The sequence below is a fragment of the Trachypithecus francoisi genome, unplaced genomic scaffold (genome assembly GCF_009764315.1).
Source record: "Trachypithecus francoisi isolate TF-2019V2 unplaced genomic scaffold, Tfra_2.0 Contig01461, whole genome shotgun sequence".
Classification (NCBI taxonomy): domain Eukaryota; kingdom Metazoa; phylum Chordata; class Mammalia; order Primates; family Cercopithecidae; genus Trachypithecus; species Trachypithecus francoisi.
This window is the reverse complement of record NW_022681433.1, coordinates 783917-790986: the sequence shown is the minus strand read 5'-3', so window position 1 is coordinate 790986 and position 7070 is coordinate 783917.

The window sequence follows — 7070 nt, the reverse complement described above, 5'->3', positions numbered from 1 at the left end:
AGAATCCAGGGCCATAATAAAACAGCAGGTCCCCTAGAATTGTGCAGTGCATAACCTGTACAGCTGTATCTTTCAATCTTGAATGTTGCTAAGTTTAGCAATGAGAACTGGACTTCAAGCAGAATGGAAGTGTGATCCTAATTGGGGTGGCTAGACCTCAGAGACACCTGGATTGACTACTTCAATGCAGTTTGCATCCTTTACCCAGCAATGAGCAGGACTGACTCATACTAGCTCTTAAGCAGATGAAAGAAGGATATAATTATCCCTAGGGCAAAATGCATTCTTATTCTTATACAGTCGAATAATAGTTTGCTCTGTGTAGCAAGCTATTAAGTCCACCAGAAGCAGTGGACTCATAGTGAAAAGTTCTACTTCCCTCTCTTGAAACTGTAAAGATGTGCCACAGAGGTAAAAAGATACCTTCCCACAGCCTACTTCCCCCACCAACCTAGGAAGACCCAGATACATTCTGGAAGGACACTGAGCAAATGGTCAGCCTCATGTGGTGGTATTCTGCACGGTTCATGCCCTGGTATGGGAAATGTGGGACTAAGGAGACTACATCTTCGAACATCAGCTTGCTGCCGGACCTCCTGCCCTGTGCTCCACTCTTATTGTGGCAAAGTTCTTGTTTGAATCCTTTAAAGGAAAGGAATTTGTATTCTTTGCCTGTGTCTGCTGGCAACTTTCTGTCAGTCAGTAACCCCCTAAGACAGCCACCCATCAGCACATCCCCGAAATTCAAACAACATCAACATCATCTACATCCCTGATGGGAAGTTTTGTTATCCTTTGCTTTTTCGTTTTGTGTGTGTGTGTGTGTGTGTGTGTGTGTATTTTTCGTTCTAAGAATAGAGACTAGAAAATGAAGAGAAGATGAAAAAGGGAGTTTTATTTTACTGTATAGTTAGATTCCTGTTAATGGAAGTTTTACATATTCTGTCTTTTTCTTTTCTTTTTTGACATCTCTGCAAGATTGATTCTGGCTGTTGCAGACCATAATTATAGGTCTATCCTCAGTGTATAAGATATTGATTTGCCTTCCTCAAGTAGTAAATTTTAGTGACAGGAATTATCTTTTGCCAATTTCTTTTGTACAATGCCCAGCTAGACATATAAAATAATTTTGGATATACTTTTTGATGATAAGGTGATTGAGAACAAGTTACTCAACTTTTCAGTTTTGCTGCCTATGATAAAGACAGCATAAATGGTGAGCTAAATGTTTTAAGAAATTTACTCAGAGCAGAAGGGTGTTATTGTATTAATTTATGCAGGCTGATTAGCATATAGTGCCTGGCTGTCAGAGGTAATCAATAAAGAGTAGTTGTAATTGTTAGTGTTATTATTAATGTAAGTTGAAAATGAAAGGATTAACCTTAAGAGATGGTAGGTAGGCCTAGGGCTGTATCCTGATCTATGGATGAGGAGATCCTGATAGGGGAATCTATGGCCTGGACCTATGTCCTGGGGAAGAAAGAAGCAGCTTGGATTTGGAATAATAATAAAAGTGAATGGCTTTGATTTATTAGGTATCTAAAATATATTCCTTTTTTTTTTTTTTTTTTTTTTGAGACGGAGGCTCACTCTGTCGTCCAGGCTGGAGTGCAGTGGCCGGATCTCAGCTCACTGCAAGCTCCGCCTCCCGGGTTTACGCCATTCTCCTGCCTCAGCCTCCCCAGCAGCTGGGACTACAGGCGCCCGCCACCTCACTCGGCTAGTTTTTTTTGTATTTTTTTAGTGGAGACGGGGTTTCACCGGGTTAGCCAGGATGGTCTCGATCTCCTGACCTAGTGATCCACCCGTCTCGGCCTCCCAAAGTGCTGGGATTACAGGTGTGAGCCACTGCTCCCAGCCTAATATATATTCTTTACCTTTGTCTCATGTAATCTTCATAATAACACTACACAGTGTTTATTTTCCCTAGTTTTTGGTTAGTAAGCTGTAGCCCAATGACTTGCCCAAGGTTACACAGCTCATAAGCAGTGGGGATGATCAACATGAAGTCACGTCTGTCTGCTTGACTGTTTTTACTTTTCAACTTACTGAATGAAAAGAGGCCCATGCAAGCCTTCTTTACTAAGGGTTCCAAAATAAATATAAAATGATGATAAGCCTGCATATTTATTTATGCCTGTTGCTACTTTTCAACTTTCATGTTTACTCCCCACTGTCAAGACGATGTTTTTTGAGCTGAACAATGGAAGGCTGTAACAGGAGCCATGCCGTACACAGAGGAGGAAAGACATCTTACAATGTGATGATGGAGAAAAACTGCAATAGCAAGATGGTCCTCCAGATAAACAAATCCCACCCATCTGTCCACATCAGCTGTCCCTACCGGAATAGGTTATTTTCCATTATTCCAGTCTCCACACTCTCCATATTGTGAAATTTCTGCAGCACTAAGACCCATACTCCAACACTCTTAAAACTGTATCATCTTGTATTACTTGCTGATTAGAATTTCAAAATAAAGTTAGAGGTGGTCATAGATCACATGCCTAAATGGAACCTTTTACAGATAGAACCATAGAGCTTCTTGTGTGCTGGGCTTGTCTTCCTAACTAGATAGAAGGGCAGGGACTATGCCCTACTCACCTTTATAGACCCCCTTTCTCACACTCTTAACACAGCAGTGGGTACCCAGAATATACTAGATGATTAGATCACTACCATATTTTATCAGGAAAACGGCATACGTAAAAAAAGAGTTTTGTGGCCCCCTTTTTCCCCCTGTGTCTTCAAATTTTCAGATTGTTTTACTACCTTGCTCTGGGGAGTACGTATGTTTCACTTCAGACACATCAAAAGCCAATGTAGAATGTTTTATGTTCTCCAAAATGTCCTTCTCTCTTTGTTCAGCAGGCACACTGGGGTCCTCTTATTTCTTAATAATTATCTGTTGTTGAAATAATATTGTAGCTTTTCATTGATAATAAATTGGCAATCATGTGAGTGCATAATGTAAGCTTTGACTTTAAAAAAAAATATTGTTTTAAAAGGTAGTGTGTGGACACAAATTAAAATGTTAAGTGCACAAAGTGTTTTTAAAGTCCTGGTTTCCTTCCTAAAGAACAATCACTGTTACCCACTCTATCATTCCAGAAGAGGTATGTTGTCTTAGTCTACTCTGGTTGCTATAACAAAATACCTCAGACTGGGTAATTTATAAACAACGGAAATTTATTTCTGACAATTCCAGAGGCTGGGAAGTCCAACATCAAGGTGCCGACAGCTGTAGTGTCTGGTAAAGACTTGCTCTCTCCTTCCAAGATGGCATCTTCTTTCTGTGTCCCCACATGGTGGAAGGGTAAAAAGGATAAACTCTCTCCCTCAATCACTTTCATAAGGACACTAATCCTTTATAAATCACCTCCTAAAGGACCCAGCTCTTAACAGTGTTGCATGAGGACTTTCAACATGAATTTGGAGAGGTGCAAACATCAAACAACAGTACATATATATGAAAAAATATTCTCTGTCTCTCTCTCTCTCTCCCCTCACTCTTTACTCTCCAGCAAATATGATAGCATATTAGTCATATTCTTTTGCAAAACATTCTTTTTATTTTTTCACTCAACAATATATGTTGGTGATCATTTATTAGCATAGACAGACCTACCTCAATATTTTAATGGTTGCATAATATATCATTCCATTATCCTTCCGAAGACCCAGATATGGCCTCTCTCTTGCTTTAGGCTAGTTAGGGTATTTCCAATCTTTTGGAATTATATAACGCTGCAGTTAACATCCTTTTATATGTATAATTTCAAGCATATAGGAGAAGTTCCCATAGAACCAAAGGGTATTTGACGTGAAATTTTGAAAGATATTGACAAATTGTTTTCGAAAATGGCTGTGTCCTTTCATTTCTCCATTAGCACTATTTGAGAGTGTCTTGGTAAGACAGTGTGTTATCAATTTTTTTATATTTGTCAATCCAATGGGTAAAAAATGATTTCTTTGTGTATTTTGTAAGTTGAGTGCTTTTGCAAATGTTTGGAGTTAACACAGTTTCTTTTTCTATGAATTGTCAAGATACTATGCCCATTATCCTATAGAGAGAGACCATGAAAGAAAGAAAAAAGCTTTTCCCCTGCTTTTGGAACAAAGGGATCCCACACTTTCATTTTGCACTGAGCCCAAAAATTATATAGTCAGCCCTGGCTGTTCTCAACCATAGACAGTATACTTTGGTTATTTCTTTATCTTTATGTAAACCATATTATATGTATCCTGCATCTTGCATTTTCATTAAATTTTTTGAATCAGGGCTTCATCTGTGTTAAAAGTTGTAATAGTAGCTCAGTACAGATAATGGTTCTTTGAATAGATTCGTACATACCTCTGGGTGCCCCAGTTCAGGGGTATTTTTAGGGATGGTGTGTATACATAAGCGTGTACTGTGTGTGTGTGTGTGTGTGTGTGTGGTTTCCTGGTCATAGGATATGCATATTTGTCCCGACCTGCAGGACAGTCGAACAGACCCTGGAAGGGGGAGTGGGAATGGAGGAGACAAGAAAACACGAGAAATGGAGACAAGACAAATAGCCTGATCAAGTCTCGTTTATTGAATGTAGGGTCATGCCTTATATAGGCTGGCAGGGGAAGAGGTTGGGCCAGGGCGGTGACGAGGGGGGGCGGGTCTTCTCAAATTACAATCGCGCATGCACCGTGGGTTTGTACTTTTCCCGGGCGCGGGATCGCGCCTGCGCCCTAGGCTGCATATCTTCCTGGGCGGGAAAATGTTTGCACGCGCGGGAAAGGTTTGTAATAAAGAACCCGGAAAGGTGCCGTCTTGTCTCCGCTTTGCAGAGATCAAGCAAGAGAGGTCGGCTAATTCCGGGCCTCATGGCTCCGGACACATATTTTACTTTACTATGACAAAATTGTTCTCCAAAGTGGTTGTAGAAATGTAGAAATGACCATAGCATAGATACACACACACACACATATATACACACACAGTTTGTTTCGCAGTGATCTCCATCCTTACCAACACTTTAGTACAAAACTTTAACTCATTGTGGTTTTAACTTGCAGCATCCTCATTATTTAAAAGGTTGAGCACTGTGCATTTATTTCATAGCTATTTGGGCTGACTCTTCTGTGAAGTGTTCATTCATATGTTTTACCACTGCTTTGTGGGGAGGCAGGCTTTTCCTTTTTGCTTATCTTTGCATTTAGGAATCTTTTGATTAAGAAGTATTATTAATTTTAACTCAGTTAACTTTCCTATTTTCATTTACAGTTTTGCTTTTTGGGTCTTGTTTTCATCATTTTTTTCCTTCTCCAAGATCATAGAAATATTCTATATTTTTCCCCAAAGTCTTAAGTTTGTGGTTTCCATATCTACATCTTTTTTCCCTTTTATTTATTTGTGTGTATGCTTTCTTGTGTTGTTGTCCATATGGAAAAGAAATGATCAAAGCATCATTTATTGAGCAACCCATTCTTTCCTCACTGATCTGTAGTGTCATTCCAGTTATATACTAGATTTCATTTTACATACGGGCTTGTTTCTATTTTTTGTTTTTTTTTTTTTTTTGAGACGGAGTCTTGCTCTGCCGCCCAGGCTGGAGTGCAGTGGCCGGCTCTCAGCTCACTGCAAGCTCCGCCTCCCGGGTTCACGCCATTCTCCTGTCTCAGCCTCCCGAGTAGCTGGGACTACAGGCGCCCGCCTCGTCGCCCGGCTAGTTTTTTGTATTTTTTAGTAGAGACGGGGTTTCACCGTATTAGCCAGGATGGTCTCGATCTCCTGACCTCGTGATCCGCCCGTCTCGGCCTCCCAAAGTGCTGGGATTACAGGCTTGAGCCACCACGCCCGGCCTCGGGCTTGTTTCTAAATGCTCTGTGCTGATCCACTGGTCTAGTCTATGTTCCTGAGCGGTATTATGCTCTCTTATATACAGGGCAATGAAAACTGGCAAAACAGCTCCCCTCATCTTGTTCATCCTCTATAGGAGTGTTTCAGCTATTCTTGTGCTTTGCTTCTTCAGAAAACTTTTAGAATCTGCTTATGAAGTTCTACAAACAACTCTGGATTGAATGTGAAAGGAACTGCATTTAATTTATACAGAGCAATTTGAAGAGAAATGACCAAATTTTACTATGTTGTATCTTTCTATCACAAACATTATACGTATACAAAATAAATATAGGGCCAGGTGTGGTGGCTCATGCTTGTAATCCCAGCATTTTGGGAGGCCAAGGTGAGCAGAACACTTGAGCCCAGGAGTTCAAGACCAACCTGGGCAACATAGTGAGACCTCATCTCAAAAAATAATAATAAATAAATAAATAATGTATGCATCTAAATAGGTTTACCTTAATGTATTTTAATAACATACATAAGTTCAAAGAAGTCTTGCACAAGTTTTGTTAGATTTTTTTCCTGGATGCATTATGATTTTGTTGGTATTTTAGGTGCTCTGATTTGTAAAATTATGTCCATATTCTCGAGGAGTTTCTGTATAAACAATCTTATTACCTGCAAATAACAAAAGCTTAGCGTTTCCTTTTATAATTTCTACATTTTATTTTTCCTTATCTTACTGTCCCTTTTTATTTTAAAGGGAATAAGGTTAATTTTTTATTAGTAAGTATGGTATGTGTTACAAATTTTTGGTAGGTACTCTTTCTAAAACAGCAATCATCACAGAGTAAGTTACATTGTGATAGCAAACAACATCCAGATCATGGGGGCTTACTGCAACGAAGATGTCTATTTTGGTTTCATAATGTGGAAACTGAGCTGGCCTCCACTCTGTTTCATTTTTGCTCCACGTGCTTTTTTATTCTGGAATGGAAGTTGTAAAACCAACATTTATTTAGAAGTGAGACCTTTGAGGAGGGGATAGGGGAGAAGAATGACGGATAAAACATGTATTAGCTCTTAAAGCCTCTGCCAAGACTTAGTAAACATCATTTCTGCTTTCGTGCTACTCCCGGCAGAGCAAGTCACATGGCCCAGGCTGGATGTCAGCCAACCAGGAAGTACACTCCTCTTACAGGGAGGAGGTGTGTACAAATATTCGGGAACAATAACTCCTTGCTCCTTC